Source organism: Macaca mulatta, chromosome 3 (assembly GCF_049350105.2).
Source record: "Macaca mulatta isolate MMU2019108-1 chromosome 3, T2T-MMU8v2.0, whole genome shotgun sequence".
Classification (NCBI taxonomy): domain Eukaryota; kingdom Metazoa; phylum Chordata; class Mammalia; order Primates; family Cercopithecidae; genus Macaca; species Macaca mulatta.
In genome coordinates this window covers 43,104,824-43,122,735 of record NC_133408.1, presented here as the reverse complement: position 1 = coordinate 43,122,735, position 17,912 = coordinate 43,104,824, and positions in this window count along the sequence as shown.

Sequence of the window (17,912 nt, the reverse complement as noted above, 5' to 3'; positions counted from 1 at the left end):
GAAGAATGAGGCGGGCGGATCACGAGGTCAGGAGTTGAAGACCAGCCTGGCCAACATGGTGAAATCCCTTCTCTACTAAAAATACAAAAATTAGCCAGACCTAGTGGTGAGCACCTGTAGTCCCAGCTACTCAGGAGGCTGAGCCAGGAAAATAGCTTGAACCCGGGAGATGGAAATTGCAGTGAGTCGAGATCGCGCCACTGCACTCCAGCATGGATGACAGAGCAAGACTCCGTCTCAAGAAAAAAAAAATTAGCTGGGCCTGGTGGTGCTTGTCTGTAATCTCAGCTATTCGGGAGGCTGAGGCAGGAGAACTGCTTGAACCAGGCCCTGGGAGGCAGAGGTTGCAGTGAGCCGAGATCATGCCACTGCACTCCAGCATGGACTACAGAGCGAGACCTGTCTGAAAAAAAAGAAAAAGAAAAATAAAATATATATATATATATATTTGAAGTATTATCCAATAAGAGCAGGTGTTCCGGAAGACCTCATTTAAATACAGAATCTGAATGGGGGTCCATGTCACACCTGCCATTTTTTCATCTTTGCAGCTGGGCTTTTCTCCTCTTCTCTGCTGGACTCTGCTGTTTCCCACAAGGTGTTCAGAGGTTCTGCCCTGAATCGTGCAACCAGGAGATGAGAAGCACAGAGTGACACCAGCAGGAGAACATAAAGATGCGCTGACAGTTGTCCTCCTGCTGCAGAGTCCAGAGCAGTGCACTCCTACCGCTGGTGCCCTAGCTAAGCCTGGGGGCCAGCATGTCCGATGATAGTCTGGGAGTGCTGCAGTCAGGGTCCCCACAATGGGCACTCAGCCTGTGCCCTTGCACTCTGCATGACCGTGGTCATTGTCACCTCAGAGCCCCGGGGTACAGAGCAATGCATCCTACCAGAGCTGCATGTGGGGAAGTACCACGTGAGTCCCGGGAAAGAGCTGAGGCCCTGCAGGGGGAGGTGGCCAGGACTGAGACCTGATGCTTGTGTGTAGAATCGTCTGTGGGTGTGAGTGGCACTGTGGGGTCAGTGCCCGGGTTCTGCTGCTCCCCCTCCTCAAAGATCAGGGTCCGAGCAGGGGCTGTCGTGTGTGTGGCACCTGGAACTGCAGGGCCACCACCCATGTGGGAGGCCATCATGGGGACCTGATGTCATCTGCAGACCCCACCCGTCCATCAGCCCCAATTCCTGGCCAGCTTCTGCCAAGGTGAGAGGGTGGAATTTGGAAGGTGGGTGTAAGCTGAAGCCTGTCCCCCAGTGGCTGACATACAGTGGTGACACTCTCTGTGTGGGGGAAAGAAAGAGAGATCAGACTGTTATTCTGTCTATGTAGAAAGACGAAGACACAAGAAAGTCCATTTTCATCTGTACTAAGAAAAATTCTTCTGCCTTAAGATGCGTTAATCTGTAACCCCAGCCCCAGCCCTGTGCTCACAGAAGCAGGTGCTGTATTGGCTCAAGGTTGTGCCTTAGTGAAAATGTGTTTGCAGGCAGTATGCTTGGTAAAAGTCATCGCCATTCTCCAGTCTCGAGTACCCAGGGACACAGTGCACTGCGGAAAGCCTCAGGGACCTCTGCCCAAGAAAGCCTGGGTGTTGTCCAAGGTTTCTCCCCACTGAGGCAGCCTGAGATATGGCCTCGTGGGAAGGGAAAGACCTGACCATCCCCCAGCCCGACGCCCATAAAGGGTCTGTGCTCAGGAGGATTAGTGGAAGAGGAAGGCCTTTTTGCAGTTGATGTAAGAGGAAGGCATCTGTCTCCTGCTCATCTCTGGGAATGGAATGTCTCGAGGTAAAACCTGACCATACATTCTATTTACTGAGATAGGAGAAAACCGCCTTATGGCTGGAGGCGAGACATGCTGGCGGCAATACTGCTCTTTACTGCACGGAGATGTTGGTGTAAAGTCAAACAATAATCTGGCCGACATGCACATCGAGGCACAGCACCTTTCCTTACACTTATTGATGGCACACAGTCCTTTGCTCACATGTTTTCTGCTGACCCTCTCCCCACCACTACCCTGTAGTCCTGCCACATCCCCCTTGCCGAGATAGTAGAGATAGTGATCAATAAATACTGAGGGGACTGCAGAGACCAGTGCCGGAGGACGGTGTGGGTCCTCCGAATGCTGAGCGCAGGTACCCTGGGCCCACATTTCTTCCTCTAGACTTTGTCACTGTGTCTGATTTCCTTTCTCCGTCTCTCATCTCCACCTTTCAAGAAATACCCACAGGTGTGGAGGGGGAGGCCCCCTTCACTCTGATGCCACCCTTGCCCTCACCTAGCTCTCTCATACCTGGGATTCTAAGGGGTCTCTCCCAGGATTGCATGCCCACTGCCAATCAGAGGTGAACACGTCGATGCCTCCTGGATATGGGGCTACTGGTGGTCAAGGCCTGGCAGTATGTGGAGGGTCTTCTCAGAGGGGCCACGGGGCCAGGGAATGGGATGGGGTGCTAACTCCACCCTGCACAGGAACCGCAGCCCCCAGCCAAGCCGGCCCAAGTATTCCAGGTGCTGCCCATCCCGCATGCACACTGCCAGGCTCCAGGTGGCTTGGCAGAGAGGGATGGCCTGGTGGGCAGCTGAGAATCCAGAATGAAGGGGGCGTGCACTGCCATTTGCAGTCTGGCAGGCAGGAGCAGGGAGGCTGTTGAATGGTGAGTGAGGGGGATTGGGGAAGGGCAGGCAGCCCAGTTGGCCTGATTTACCAGTGAATGAGCTGTGGGCGCAGCCACTCCTGGCTGAGGGCTGGGCTTGGGACAGTCTGTTTGGACCCCTTGGGCTCCAGGCTGCCAGCTGCCTGCCCAGGGTCTGAATGTCCTACTGTGACCTGTTTCCTTACCTGGCCCAGAGGACAGATAGGGAAGGCTTGCTTTGAGGATTAGGCAGGGTAATCCCAGTCAGCCCTCATTAGCTTGTCTATCCTCCAGGTCTTTTTGATTTCTCTTTTCTCTTCTTTGTTATGAAACTCTGGAGAACTGTCCTCCAGCCTGTCTTCAGCTGGGCAGGTGGAAAGGCTAGACCTTGCCCTTGACTTCAGGGCCCCTTCTGGGTGCCCCCTCCTCCTGGGTTTTTAAAAGCATATACTTAGCAACATACCCTGTACCTGAGAGAGCTGCAGAGAACCTCCTGCGTGTCCAAACCAGCACACTTTGTTCCCTGAAACCAGGCCCTCATCACACCCCAAAGCCCAAATACTTTCAGGTGGCCAACTTCACACAAGAGTCTGAACTCAATGCTTGTTTTCTGGGGTCTACACAGGCCCGTATGATGGGGCTACCTCCATTCTACCCCTGTGCCTCCCCCAATCCATTAGGGGCCTCAACTCCAGTGACCCCTAACTGGGAGCAAGGTTCCCCAGGCAGGGAATGCAGCCCTCCCCAGGATGCTGGCCTGGCCATGTCCCAGTGGACATCAGTGCTGGAGCAAGAGGTCCAAGGCAGGGAGTTTCACCCCCCATTTCACCAGGTGTGGTGACCTTTCTGGGTTCCTAACCTTCAAGATGGGATTTTTACACTGTGCCACAGTGGGGGAAACCGAGGCACAGGGCCGGTGAGCGGTAAAGAAAGAAAACCTCTGTGACTAGGAAACGTGTCCCTTGCCCAGCACAGCCGCTCCAGGATAGCACCCCTTGGGATGTACCGCTGAGCTGTTCTTGGCACGTGGCATGGCACCGTGGTGGAGGTCAGCAGCTTGTGGAGTTGGGGGAGGGGGTGCTGGCAGGAGCGGGTAATTTTGGACCCACCATGGGGAGGAAGGGGACATTGCCCCTTTCCCCACACCTTGGGCACAGCAGCAATTATCTTCTCTGGTGTGTGTGGGCACCAATGCCTATGTGGCTGTGGGTGCGTCCTCCCCTTTTGTTGATGAAGAACCTTCCTGCAGCCGTTGGGGTGGGTATGGGCACCACGTGTGCCTGGCAGCAGGGTGGTGCCTGTGGAGGCTTGGCTACTATATGTCTCACTGCCACCTCCCCAGGGGAAGCAGACCCTGTACCCTAGTGTCCCTCATACCCAGTCCCTCACATTCTTCACTTGGCATCTCCCTGCCTGATTCTCCCAACTCAGCCCCTGCCAGGTTTCTCCAGGCCCTGTGGGCCCTGGGATGGGATCAAGGGAGGCAGCAACTGTGCTGTCTGCCTCTGCCTGAAGTCAGGGATCCCTGGCCCCTACTGGCATCTGGTGGGCAGGGTAGGTGGGTAGGTCAGGGGTCAGCTTTTCCACTCCCCAGCCTGCATTGGCTAAGTCACCAGCTGTAACTGGCCTGGAGGCTGATCTGTGTCCTCCACAGTCCCTTGATGCATTATATTGAAGCCAATGCTTGTGTGAATGACAAGACATGTTGTTACCAAGCAGATCAAACCAGAACCGAAAGACTGTAGCACTTGGGCCCAGAGTCTGGTTCTGAGGCTGCCATGACCACCCTGTTCTCTTCCTTCTGTTGCGCTTGGGCCCAGAGCCTGGGGCTGAGGCTGCCATGACCACCTTGTTCTCTTCCTTCTGGGATCCCCAGGAAGCTCCCAGGACCGAATGATCCCCACAAAACACAGTGGCCAGGATGGGAGGGCTGGAGGTCAACTGCCCCCTGCCCCTACCACCACAACCAAGAGGCCCCATGGAGGTTGGCCCTGAGCTGTGGGTCCCTGTGGGATGCAGGTTCCCACGGATACTTCAGGGGGTGAGCATGAGTCCTCCTGGCTGACGGGAGACTGGTGGGCACTGGGTTAGTGGGGCCTGTGTAGGTGGGTTGGACAGCACTGGGTCTATCCAGGGAGCCAGGGACTGGTGTGGCCAAAGTGGACAGCAATATGTTGCCAGAACAAAACTACAGTGCCACCAGCCCAGCTGGTAGGGAGAAGGAGGCCTGCCTAGCAGGACCATCCACCCCTGTCCTGGCCCCAAGCCCAGACTGCCTGCCTGTACTGGACATTGCCTGGTCCAGGAGGCCTGGGCATAATGGTCAGGTGGTGTGTCCCTGGGTTCCAGGCCTTGGTGGTCCCTTGGGAGCTGAGCATCCTCTGGGCAGGAGGAGGGCCCATGGTCCACTGTTTGCATTTGTCCCTGGGGGGTGTGCCCCACCCCAGCTTCTCAGCCCGTACGGGGACGTGGCCAGGGCTCCTCACCTGCTCTGTGGCTCCAGCTCTGAGCAGCTCACTGGGTGACTCTGACAGCTTCCTCCCCAAAGCTTGGGTCCTCGTCTGTGGGAATGGGGTGTCCCAGGCCCCCTGCAGGCAGGAACCCAACCCCAGCTCCTCTGGTGGGCCCTCCTGGGCTTTCTTACCTACTGGCTTGTGAGACCCGTTTGGCCAAACTTGGTGTCCTATTTTTATTTTGGCCTTTTTCTTAGTGTGTGTTTTCTGTAACTACTGCTGTGTAGATCTTCTATGTGAGTTTTAGGTAGAGAATCTTGCCCACCCAGAGGTCCTCCACCCCAGAGAGCCTCCACTTCAGCCCCCTGGGGCTGGTCCTGCCTGTGCTCCTCTTGGTGTGAATGTTGAGTGTGATGGATCCACACAGCTGCTTGACCCTGCATCTCCTTCCTTCTTCTTGCTGAGGCGGGTTCTGTCTCTCTTTCTCCACCTGAGCTGCACTTGAAGCCAAGATGAAGGATGAGAAGTGGTTGCTATGAAGGACCCTCTTGCAGTGGATCTGCTGTGAGGAGGCTATGCTGGCCAAGCCTGTCATTTCCTTCTCTAAGCTCATTCCAGAGGTTGGCCAGGGGCAGCCCGTACCTGCCTCCTCTTGTGGCCTGTGAATCAAGAATGGATTTTACATTTCCAAATGGTTGAACAAATAAAAAATAACACTTCATGTCACTGAGAAGTGTCCATGTCCGTAAGAAAAGTTTGATGGGGGTGCAGTCATGCCCATCTCTTCACAGGCCACCTGCAGAAGGCTGCTGTCGTGCAGTCATGGCAGAGTTGCATCCTTGAGGCAAAGATCAGTTGGCAAAGCTGAAAATACTGACTCCTGGCTCTTTAGGGAAACAGTTTCCAGTCCCTGGTTTAAGGGCTGTGTGGCGGAACCCCAGGATCTTGGTCAGCTTGTTCCTCACTCAGGGCCTGCTGTGGCCTTCGCTAGTATGTCTGCAAAGTCTGCGTGCTATGGTGCCTCTCATGGGGGTGTTGAGCTCTGTCGTGCTAGATTTCAGGGTGTCTGCCTCAAGGTCACCTGTCTCACCAACAGAGACCCTGTGGCCAGATTCAAACTAGCAGGAGCAGTTGGTCTTTGGCAGCAGGGATACCTTCGAGCTGAGCTGCCACCCACCCTGAGGTGGTCCCATGACACCCACTGTCTCGGTTAAGGTTGGGGCAGGGCAGGTGTCCTGAAGTGCCCTGCGACATGGATCGTAATAGCCAGTGGGGAGAGGGGGTTGTTATTACTCCCCATATCGTGGGGAGTGCCTCACCCCCTGCGATGTGGATCGTAATAGCCAATTACTCCCCCCTGCAATGTGTGTCCATTATTAGCATCTCTTTTGTTCAGGATATTAGGAACAATTTCACAGGTTGTGTGTACACAGCCTGCGACAGGAGAACAAATACCATCCTCTGCATCTCCGGATATTAGCAACCATACCACACAACGGGTGTACACTTTTTGGGAGATTTGGGGTAATGTCGTCCTTTGTTTCCCTGAATATTCAGAGACATATCACAGGGCAGCTGTACATCCACTACTCTCTTGGCAGGAACATCGTACTTTACCTACTGGAAATTAGGAGCAATATCACAGACTGGGTGTCAAGCCACTGTCATACTGGAAGTAATATCATGCTCTCCCCCACAACTTATGAGGAACAATATCACAGGGGGGTGTGTACCTTCTCCGTTAGTTGGAGTAGTATCATCATCTCTTCCTTTGGATGACAGGAACAATATCACAGGGTGGGTGTTAACCCCGTGTGTTTTTGGAAGCAATGTCATTCTCTCTTCTTCTAGGTTTTACGATTCATATCACAGGCGGGGTGTACACCCCTTGTTATATTGGATGGAATCTCATCCTCCTTCAACCGGTATCTTTAGAACAATATCTCTTGGGGGCTGTCCATCCCTTCAATATTGGTAGTAATACCATCTTCTCCTTTCCTGGATGTAAGAAAGAATATCACAGGAGGGGTGTACACCCCTTGCGATGTTGGTAGTAATACCACCTCTCCCCTGTGGTTATTAAGGACAAAATCCCAGGGTGGCTGTACGGTTCCTACTTTATTGGGAGTAATATCATCCATTCACCCCCTGGATAAGAGGAACCATATCACGGAAGAGGGGTCCACCCCCTTCGATATTATCAGCCATGTCATCTTCTTCCCGCCTGGATATTAGGAACGATACCCGAGGTTTGGGGGCGGTGTACACCCACTGCGATATCAAAAGTAAAATCAGCCTCTTTCCCGCTGGATATTAGGAACTATATCACAGGTGTGTGTGCACCTTCTGGGATATTGGGAGTACTGTCAGCCTCCACCCCGCTGCATATCTGGAACAATATACAGGGGGCAGGGTGGTTACACCCCCTGTGATATTGAGAGCAATATTCTTCTCTTTCCCCTGTATATTAGGAACTACATCACAGAGGTCTGTACACCTTCAGCGATATTGCGATTCATGTTATCCTCTCCCCCACTGAATGTCCAAAACGATATCACAGAAAGGTGTACACCCCCTGCCATATGGCCAGTAATATCATTGTCTCTACCTTTGGATACTAGGAACAACATCACAGAGGGTGTGACACTGCCCCACGATATTGGGCTTAATGTTATCCTCTCTTCCCCTGGATATTAGGAACGATATCCCTGGTGGTGGGAGGTGGAGTACATTAAGAACAATATCACTGGGTGGGTGTACTTCCCCTGCAATATTGGGTGTAGTATCATCCTCTCTTCCCTAGCATATTAAGAACAGTATCACAGGAGGGGTGTACAGCCACAGTCCCTGCGCTATTGGGAGCAATAGCATCTTCTCCCATTCTCTATATAAGGAACAATATCCCACTGTGGGTGTACATCCCCTGCGATATTGGGCGTAGTGTCATCGTCTCCCAAAGTGGATATTAGGCATAGTGTCACAGGGGGGTGTATGCCTTCTTCGATATTGGGAGCAATATCATCCTCTCCCCTCAGGATTATAGGCAAAATATCAAAGCGGTTTTACAACTCGAGCGGTATGGGCAGTAATATCATCCTCTCCTCACCCAGATGTTAGGAACTATATCACAGGTGGCTGTACACTTCTTGTGATATTGGGAGTCATATCATCCTCTCCCATCGTGGATATTAAGAACAATATTACAAAGTAGGTGTACACCCCCTACGATATTGAGAGAAATATTATGCTCTCCCCTTTGGGACATTAGGAACAATATCGCTGGAGGTGTGTACAACCCCTGCGATATTGGGAGTCATATCATCCTCTCCCCCTGAATATAAGAAACAATATCACAGGAGGATGTACACCCCCTGTGATATTGGGAGTCATATCATTTTCTTTCCCTCTGGATATTCAGAACAATATCACAGTGGGTGTGTACACCCCCTGCGATATTGCCGCTGGCATCATCGTCTCCCTCCCAGGATATAGGAAACAATATCACAAGGCGGTGTATCCCCCTACAATATTGGGAGTAATGTCTTCCTCTCCCCAGCTGGCTATTAGGAACAATGTCACAGAAGGAGTGAACACCCACTGCTCTATACGGGGTGATATCTTCTCCATCCCTGAATATTAGGAACAATATCACTCGGCAGTGTACACCTCCTGCAATATTGAGACTATTCCTCTCGCCCACTGGATATTAGGAATCATATCACAGGGGTGGTGTACACCCACTGTGAAATCGAAAGAAGTATCATCCTCTCCACCTTTGGATGTTAGGGACAATATCATGGGGGAGGTCTACACCCACTGCGATATTGGGAGTCATATCATCCTCTCCCACCCAGGATATAAGAAACAAGACCACCGAGGGGACAGACACCCACTGCGATAGTTTCAATAATGTTATCTTATACCCCCTGGCTATTAGGAATAACATCATAGAGGGGTGTACACTTTCCTCGATGTTGGGAGTAATATCCTCTTCTCCCCGCTGGATATCAGGAACAAGTCTATTAATTATTAATATTAATAAATACAAAAATTAATAATAATCATCGATATTAATAATCATAATTAAGATAGTAAAAATTAATACTGGTTTAAAATGTTAATGATTAATATTAATAATTAATAGTAATATTATTAATAATAAAATAATGATTTCAACAATTAATGTTGCTTAAATCATTACTAAGAGATGTTGGTAATAAAATAATGATTCATATTAAGAACTAATAATATTGTTAAATGACATTAAAATTAATAATTAATTTTAAGCGTGCATAATCACATATGTAAAAGAGTTATCCAAAATTAATAATGGTATTTACTAATTAATAGTGTCATTGATAATTATTAAAATCAATCATTTATGTTTAATAATTAACCATATTATTACTCCTAATACCACAAGGAGTGTACACCTACCTGTGATGTCGTTCCTAATATCCAGGGACGGAGATCATGATACCAGTTTTAATACCGCAGTAGGTGTACACTCACGTGGTGACATTAATCCTAATATCTACGGTGAAAGAGTAGGACATGAAACCCAACATAACAAAGAATGGACAGCCACCTGGTGAAATTGCTCCTAATATTCACGGGAGAAGCTTATGATATTACTCCGAATATCCCAGGGAGAGTACAGGTCTTCTGTGATATGGTTCCTAGTATCCGGAGGGGGAGAGTATGATAATAATCACAGTATGGCAAGCTGTGTTCACCCGGCCTGTGACACAGTTATTAATATCCTGGAAGGAAGAGAATGATATGACGCCTCATAGAGCAGGAGGTGTACACCTAGCCTGGGATAGTGCTCCTAATATTCAGGGAGAGGAGAGGCTGCCATTACTTCCAATATAGCAGGGGGGTGAGCCACCCCCCGCGAGGTGGGGACCAATAGCCACCCCCTCTCCCCCCCTTGGCTATTGGGAGCCACCTCGCAGGGGGGTGAGCCACCCCCCTGCGAGGTGGGGACCAATAGCCACCCCCTCTCCCCCCCTTGGCTATTGGGAGCCACCTCGCAGGGGGGTGAGCCACCCCCCTGCGAGGTGGGGACCAATAGCCACCCCCTCTCCCCCCCTTGGCTATTGGGAGCCACCTCGCAGGGGGGTGAGCCACCCCCCTGCGAGGTGGGGACCAATAGCCACCCCCTCTCCCCCCCTTGGCTATTGGGAGCCACCTCGCAGGGGGGTGAGCCACCCCCCTGCGAGGTGGGGACCAATAGCCACCCCCTCTCCCCCCCTTGGCTATTGGGAGCCACCTCGCAGGGGGGTGAGCCACCCCCCTGCGAGGTGGGGACCAATAGCCACCCCCTCTCCCCCCCTTGGCTATTGGGAGCCACCTCGCAGGGGGGTGAGCCACCCCCCTGCGAGGTGGGGACCAATAGCCACCCCCTCTCCCCCCCTTGGCTATTGGGAGCCACCTCGCAGGGGGGTGAGCCACCCCCCTGCGAGGTGGGGACCAATAGCCACCCCCTCTCCCCCCCTTGGCTATTGGGAGCCACCTCGCAGGGGGGTGAGCCACCCCCCTGCGAGGTGGGGACCAATAGCCACCCCCTCTCCCCCCCTTGGCTATTGGGAGCCACCTCGCAGGGGGGTGAGCCACCCCCCTGCGAGGTGGGGACCAATAGCCACCCCCTCTCCCCCCCTTGGCTATTGGGAGCCACCTCGCAGGGGGGTGAGCCACCCCCCTGCGAGGTGGGGACCAATAGCCACCCCCTCTCCCCCCCTTGGCTATTGGGAGCCACCTCGCAGGGGGGTGAGCCACCCCCCTGCGAGGTGGGGACCAATAGCCACCCCCTCTCCCCCCCTTGGCTATTGGGAGCCACCTCGCAGGGGGGTGAGCCACCCCCCTGCGAGGTGGGGACCAATAGCCACCCCCTCTCCCCCCCTTGGCTATTGGGAGCCACCTCGCAGGGGGGTGAGCCACCCCCCTGCGAGGTGGGGACCAATAGCCACCCCCTCTCCCCCCCTTGGCTATTGGGAGCCACCTCGCAGGGGGGTGAGCCACCCCCCTGCGAGGTGGGGACCAATAGCCACCCCCTCTCCCCCCCTTGGCTATTGGGAGCCACCTCGCAGGGGGGTGAGCCACCCCCCTGCGAGGTGGGGACCAATAGCCACCCCCTCTCCCCCCCTTGGCTATTGGGAGCCACCTCGCAGGGGGGTGAGCCACCCCCCTGCGAGGTGGGGACCAATAGCCACCCCCTCTCCCCCCCTTGGCTATTGGGAGCCACCTCGCAGGGGGGTGAGCCACCCCCCTGCGAGGTGGGGACCAATAGCCACCCCCTCTCCCCCCCTTGGCTATTGGGAGCCACCTCGCAGGGGGGTGAGCCACCCCCCTGCGAGGTGGGGACCAATAGCCACCCCCTCTCCCCCCCTTGGCTATTGGGAGCCACCTCGCAGGGGGGTGAGCCACCCCCCTGCGAGGTGGGGACCAATAGCCACCCCCTCTCCCCCCCTTGGCTATTGGGAGCCACCTCGCAGGGGGGTGAGCCACCCCCCTGCGAGGTGGGGACCAATAGCCACCCCCTCTCCCCCCCTTGGCTATTGGGAGCCACCTCGCAGGGGGGTGAGCCACCCCCCTGCGAGGTGGGGACCAATAGCCACCCCCTCTCCCCCCCTTGGCTATTGGGAGCCACCTCGCAGGGGGGTGAGCCACCCCCCTGCGAGGTGGGGACCAATAGCCACCCCCTCTCCCCCCCTTGGCTATTGGGAGCCACCTCGCAGGGGGGTGAGCCACCCCCCTGCGAGGTGGGGACCAATAGCCACCCCCTCTCCCCCCCTTGGCTATTGGGAGCCACCTCGCAGGGGGGTGAGCCACCCCCCTGCGAGGTGGGGACCAATAGCCACCCCCTCTCCCCCCCTTGGCTATTGGGAGCCACCTCGCAGGGGGGTGAGCCACCCCCCTGCGAGGTGGGGACCAATAGCCACCCCCTCTCCCCCCCTTGGCTATTGGGAGCCACCTCGCAGGGGGGTGAGCCACCCCCCTGCGAGGTGGGGACCAATAGCCACCCCCTCTCCCCCCCTTGGCTATTGGGAGCCACCTCGCAGGGGGGTGAGCCACCCCCCTGCGAGGTGGGGACCAATAGCCACCCCCTCTCCCCCCCTTGGCTATTGGGAGCCACCTCGCAGGGGGGTGAGCCACCCCCCTGCGAGGTGGGGACCAATAGCCACCCCCTCTCCCCCCCTTGGCTATTGGGAGCCACCTCGCAGGGGGGTGAGCCACCCCCCTGCGAGGTGGGGACCAATAGCCACCCCCTCTCCCCCCCTTGGCTATTGGGAGCCACCTCGCAGGGGGGTGAGCCACCCCCCTGCGAGGTGGGGACCAATAGCCACCCCCTCTCCCCCCCTTGGCTATTGGGAGCCACCTCGCAGGGGGGTGAGCCACCCCCCTGCGAGGTGGGGACCAATAGCCACCCCCTCTCCCCCCTTGGCTATTGGGAGCCACCTCGCAGGGGGGTGAGCCACCCCCCTGCGAGGTGGGGACCAATAGCCACCCCCTCTCCCCCCCTTGGCTATTGGGAGCCACCTCGCAGGGGGGTGAGCCACCCCCCTGCGAGGTGGGGACCAATAGCCACCCCCTCTCCCCCCCTTGGCTATTGGGAGCCACCTCGCAGGGGGGTGAGCCACCCCCCTGCGAGGTGGGGACCAATAGCCACCCCCTCTCCCCCCCTTGGCTATTGGGAGCCACCTCGCAGGGGGGTGAGCCACCCCCCTGCGAGGTGGGGACCAATAGCCACCCCCTCTCCCCCCCTTGGCTATTGGGAGCCACCTCGCAGGGGGGTGAGCCACCCCCCTGCGAGGTGGGGACCAATAGCCACCCCCTCTCCCCCCCTTGGCTATTGGGAGCCACCTCGCAGGGGGGTGAGCCACCCCCCTGCGAGGTGGGGACCAATAGCCACCCCCTCTCCCCCCCTTGGCTATTGGGAGCCACCTCGCAGGGGGGTGAGCCACCCCCCTGCGAGGTGGGGACCAATAGCCACCCCCTCTCCCCCCCTTGGCTATTGGGAGCCACCTCGCAGGGGGGTGAGCCACCCCCCTGCGAGGTGGGGACCAATAGCCACCCCCTCTCCCCCCCTTGGCTATTGGGAGCCACCTCGCAGGGGGGTGAGCCACCCCCCTGCGAGGTGGGGACCAATAGCCACCCCCTCTCCCCCCCTTGGCTATTGGGAGCCACCTCGCAGGGGGGTGAGCCACCCCCCTGCGAGGTGGGGACCAATAGCCACCCCCTCTCCCCCCCTTGGCTATTGGGAGCCACCTCGCAGGGGGGTGAGCCACCCCCCTGCGAGGTGGGGACCAATAGCCACCCCCTCTCCCCCCCTTGGCTATTGGGAGCCACCTCGCAGGGGGGTGAGCCACCCCCCTGCGAGGTGGGGACCAATAGCCACCCCCTCTCCCCCCCTTGGCTATTGGGAGCCACCTCGCAGGGGGGTGAGCCACCCCCCTGCGAGGTGGGGACCAATAGCCACCCCCTCTCCCCCCCTTGGCTATTGGGAGCCACCTCGCAGGGGGGTGAGCCACCCCCCTGCGAGGTGGGGACCAATAGCCACCCCCTCTCCCCCCCTTGGCTATTGGGAGCCACCTCGCAGGGGGGTGAGCCACCCCCCTGCGAGGTGGGGACCAATAGCCACCCCCTCTCCCCCCCTTGGCTATTGGGAGCCACCTCGCAGGGGGGTGAGCCACCCCCCTGCGAGGTGGGGACCAATAGCCACCCCCTCTCCCCCCCTTGGCTATTGGGAGCCACCTCGCAGGGGGGTGAGCCACCCCCCTGCGAGGTGGGGACCAATAGCCACCCCCTCTCCCCCCCTTGGCTATTGGGAGCCACCTCGCAGGGGGGTGAGCCACCCCCCTGCGAGGTGGGGACCAATAGCCACCCCCTCTCCCCCCCTTGGCTATTGGGAGCCACCTCGCAGGGGGGTGAGCCACCCCCCTGCGAGGTGGGGACCAATAGCCACCCCCTCTCCCCCCCTTGGCTATTGGGAGCCACCTCGCAGGGGGGTGAGCCACCCCCCTGCGAGGTGGGGACCAATAGCCACCCCCTCTCCCCCCCTTGGCTATTGGGAGCCACCTCGCAGGGGGGTGAGCCACCCCCCTGCGAGGTGGGGACCAATAGCCACCCCCTCTCCCCCCCTTGGCTATTGGGAGCCACCTCGCAGGGGGGTGAGCCACCCCCCTGCGAGGTGGGGACCAATAGCCACCCCCTCTCCCCCCCTTGGCTATTGGGAGCCACCTCGCAGGGGGGTGAGCCACCCCCCTGCGAGGTGGGGACCAATAGCCACCCCCTCTCCCCCCCTTGGCTATTGGGAGCCACCTCGCAGGGGGGTGAGCCACCCCCCTGCGAGGTGGGGACCAATAGCCACCCCCTCTCCCCCCCTTGGCTATTGGGAGCCACCTCGCAGGGGGGTGAGCCACCCCCCTGCGAGGTGGGGACCAATAGCCACCCCCTCTCCCCCCCTTGGCTATTGGGAGCCACCTCGCAGGGGGGTGAGCCACCCCCCTGCGAGGTGGGGACCAATAGCCACCCCCTCTCCCCCCCTTGGCTATTGGGAGCCACCTCGCAGGGGGGTGAGCCACCCCCCTGCGAGGTGGGGACCAATAGCCACCCCCTCTCCCCCCCTTGGCTATTGGGAGCCACCTCGCAGGGGGGTGAGCCACCCCCCTGCGAGGTGGGGACCAATAGCCACCCCCTCTCCCCCCCTTGGCTATTGGGAGCCACCTCGCAGGGGGGTGAGCCACCCCCCGCGAGGTGGGGACCAATAGCCACCCCCTCTCCCCCCCTTGGCTATTGGGAGCCATTGTGGACTCACATCCTGTTTTCGATATGTTGAGTAGTATCGTTTCTCTCTCTGGAAATGATTAACTCTTTCACAGACGGGTGTGTATCTTCAGAATATTGCTCAGGGAACAATGATAGAATTATTTATTAAATATTAAGAATCAATTATAATAATTATCAATAATATTATTAATTAATATTTTCTCATTAATATTGATAATTAATTTAAATAGATGATGGATGCCCAAAATTAATTTTTAATAATTATGTCATTTATTAATATTAATTCTTAATATTAATTATTGTGTTTTTGCCAGTATCACTTTGTATTGATTTAAGTAACATTAGTTATTGATACCATTATTTTATTATTAATAGTGTTATGATTATTAATTATTAATACTAATCGTTAACATTTTGAATCAATAATATTTAGTATCTTTATTGTCATTAGTGATGTTGATGATTAGTATCAATTTTTATTGTATTTATTAATATTAACAATTAATAGGCTTGTTCCTGATATCCGGCATTGAGAAGATGATATTACTCCCAATATCGAAGAAAGTGTTCACTCCTCTATGATGTTATTCCTAATAAGCAGGGGGTAGTGGCTGACATGAATGAAACTACCGCAGCGTGTATTCATCCTTGCGGTCATCTTGTTCCCTCTATCCAACCTGCGAGAGGATAATATTACTCCCAATATCACAAAGGGCGTCGACCTCCACTGTGATATTTTCCCTCACATCCAGCCGGAGAGAGGAAGATATTACTAATAGCCAGCCGGGGAGAGGAAGATATTATCCCCAATATCACAGGGGTGTACCTCCCCTTCTGATATTGTTCCTTATATCCTGGGATGGAGAAGATAATACTAGTGGCAATATTGCAGGGATTTTACACACCCACTGTGCTATTGTTCCGAATAACATCATATGACTCCCAGTATCACCGGGGGGGTACATCCTCCTGTGATATGGTTTCTTATATTCAAAGAGAGAGAATGATATTACTCCCAATATCACAGGGGTTGTACACACCTCCTGCAATATTGTTCCTAATATCCCGAAGAGGAGAGCATAATATTACTCTCAATATCTCAGCGGGTGTACACCTCGTTTCTAATATTTTTCATAATATCCAAAATGGGAGAGGATGATAAGATTCCCAATATGCCAAGAAGTGTACAGTCCCCTGTGATATAGTTCCTAACATCCAGGTGGGGATAGGATGCTATTACTGCCCATATCGTACGAGTTGTAAAACCCCTTCGACATTTAGCCTACGATCCTGAGGGGAGAGGATGATATTACTCCCAATATCGAAGAAGGTGTAAACCCCGCTGAGACACTGCACCCAATATCCACATTGGGTGACAATGACAATATGCCCTATATCGCAAGGGATATACACAAACCCAGAGATATTGTTGCTTATATCTAGAGTGGAAGAAGACGCTATTACTCCCAATAACGCAGGGACTGTGGCTGTACCCCCCTCCTGTGATATTGTTCTTAATATCCTAGGCAAGAGAGGATGATACTACACACAGTATCACAGGGGGAGTACACCCACCCAGTGATGTTGTTCTTAATGTACTCCACCTCCCTCCACCAGGGATATCGTTTCTAATATCCAGGGGAAGAGAGGATAACATTATGCCCAATATTGCAGGGGAGTGTACACACCCTCTGTGATGTTGTTCCTAGTATCCAAAGGTAGAGACGATGATGTTACTGGCCATATTGCAGGGGGTGTACACCCTTCTGTGATATCGTTTTCGACATTCAATGGGGGAGAGGATAACAGGAATCCCAATATCGCTGAAGGTGTACAGACCCCTGTGATGTAGTTTCTAATGTACAGGGGAAAGAGAAGAGTATTGCTCTCAATATCACAGGGGATGTAACCACCCTGCCCCCTTTGTGTTGTTCCTGATATGCAGCAGGGTGGAGGCTGATAGTACTCCCAATATCCCAGAAGGTGCACACACACCCGTGATATCGTTCCTAATATCCAGCGGGAAAGAGGCTGATTTTACTTTCGATATCGCAGTGGGTGTACACCGCCCCCAAACCTCGGGTATGGTTCCTAATATCCAGGCGGGAAGAAGATGACATGGCTGATAATATCGAAGGGGGTGGACAACTCTTCTGTGATATGGTTCCTGATATCCAGGGGGTGAATGGATGATATTACTCCCAATAAAGTAGGAACCGTACAGCCACCCTGGGATTTTGTCCTTAATAACCACAGGGGAGAGGTGATATTACTACCAACATCGCAAGGGGTGTACACACCTCCTGTGATATTGTTTCTCATATCCAGGAAAGGAGAAGATGGTATTACTACCAATATTGAAGAGATATACAACCCCCATGGGATATTGTTCTAAAGATACAGGTTGAAAGAGGATGAGACGCCATCCAATATAACAAGGGGTGTACACCCCGCCTGTGATGTGAATCGTAAAACCTAGGAGAGAATGACATTGCTTCCAAAAACACACGGGGTGTACACCCACCCTGTGACATCGTTCCTGTCATCTAAAGGAAGAGATGATGATACTAGTCCCACTACCGGAGAAGGTACACACCTCCCTGTGATATTGTTCCTCATAAGTTGTGGGGGAGAGCATGATATTCCTTCCAGTATGACAGTGGCTTGACACTCAGTTTGTGATATTGGTTCTGCACACCAACTCTGTGCCCCTCGTTTCCCATGCGTTCTCTCCACACTTTTGGAACCTCGGGGGAGTCTTTGTCTTTGGTTACAGATGAAGAGAAAAAGGGTCTGAGAGGTTAAGCAAGTTTGTTACTGGAAAGCGGTTCCGATCCAGACCCCAAGAGAGGTTTCTTGGATCTCACAGAAGAAAGAATTCGGGGCGAGTCCATAAAGTGAAATCAAGTTTATTAGGAAAGGAAAGGAATAAAAGAATGGCTACTCTGGCCGGGCGCAATGGCTCACTCCTGTAATCCTATAACTTTGGGATGCCGAGGCAGGTGGATCACCTGAGGTGAGAAGTTCGAGA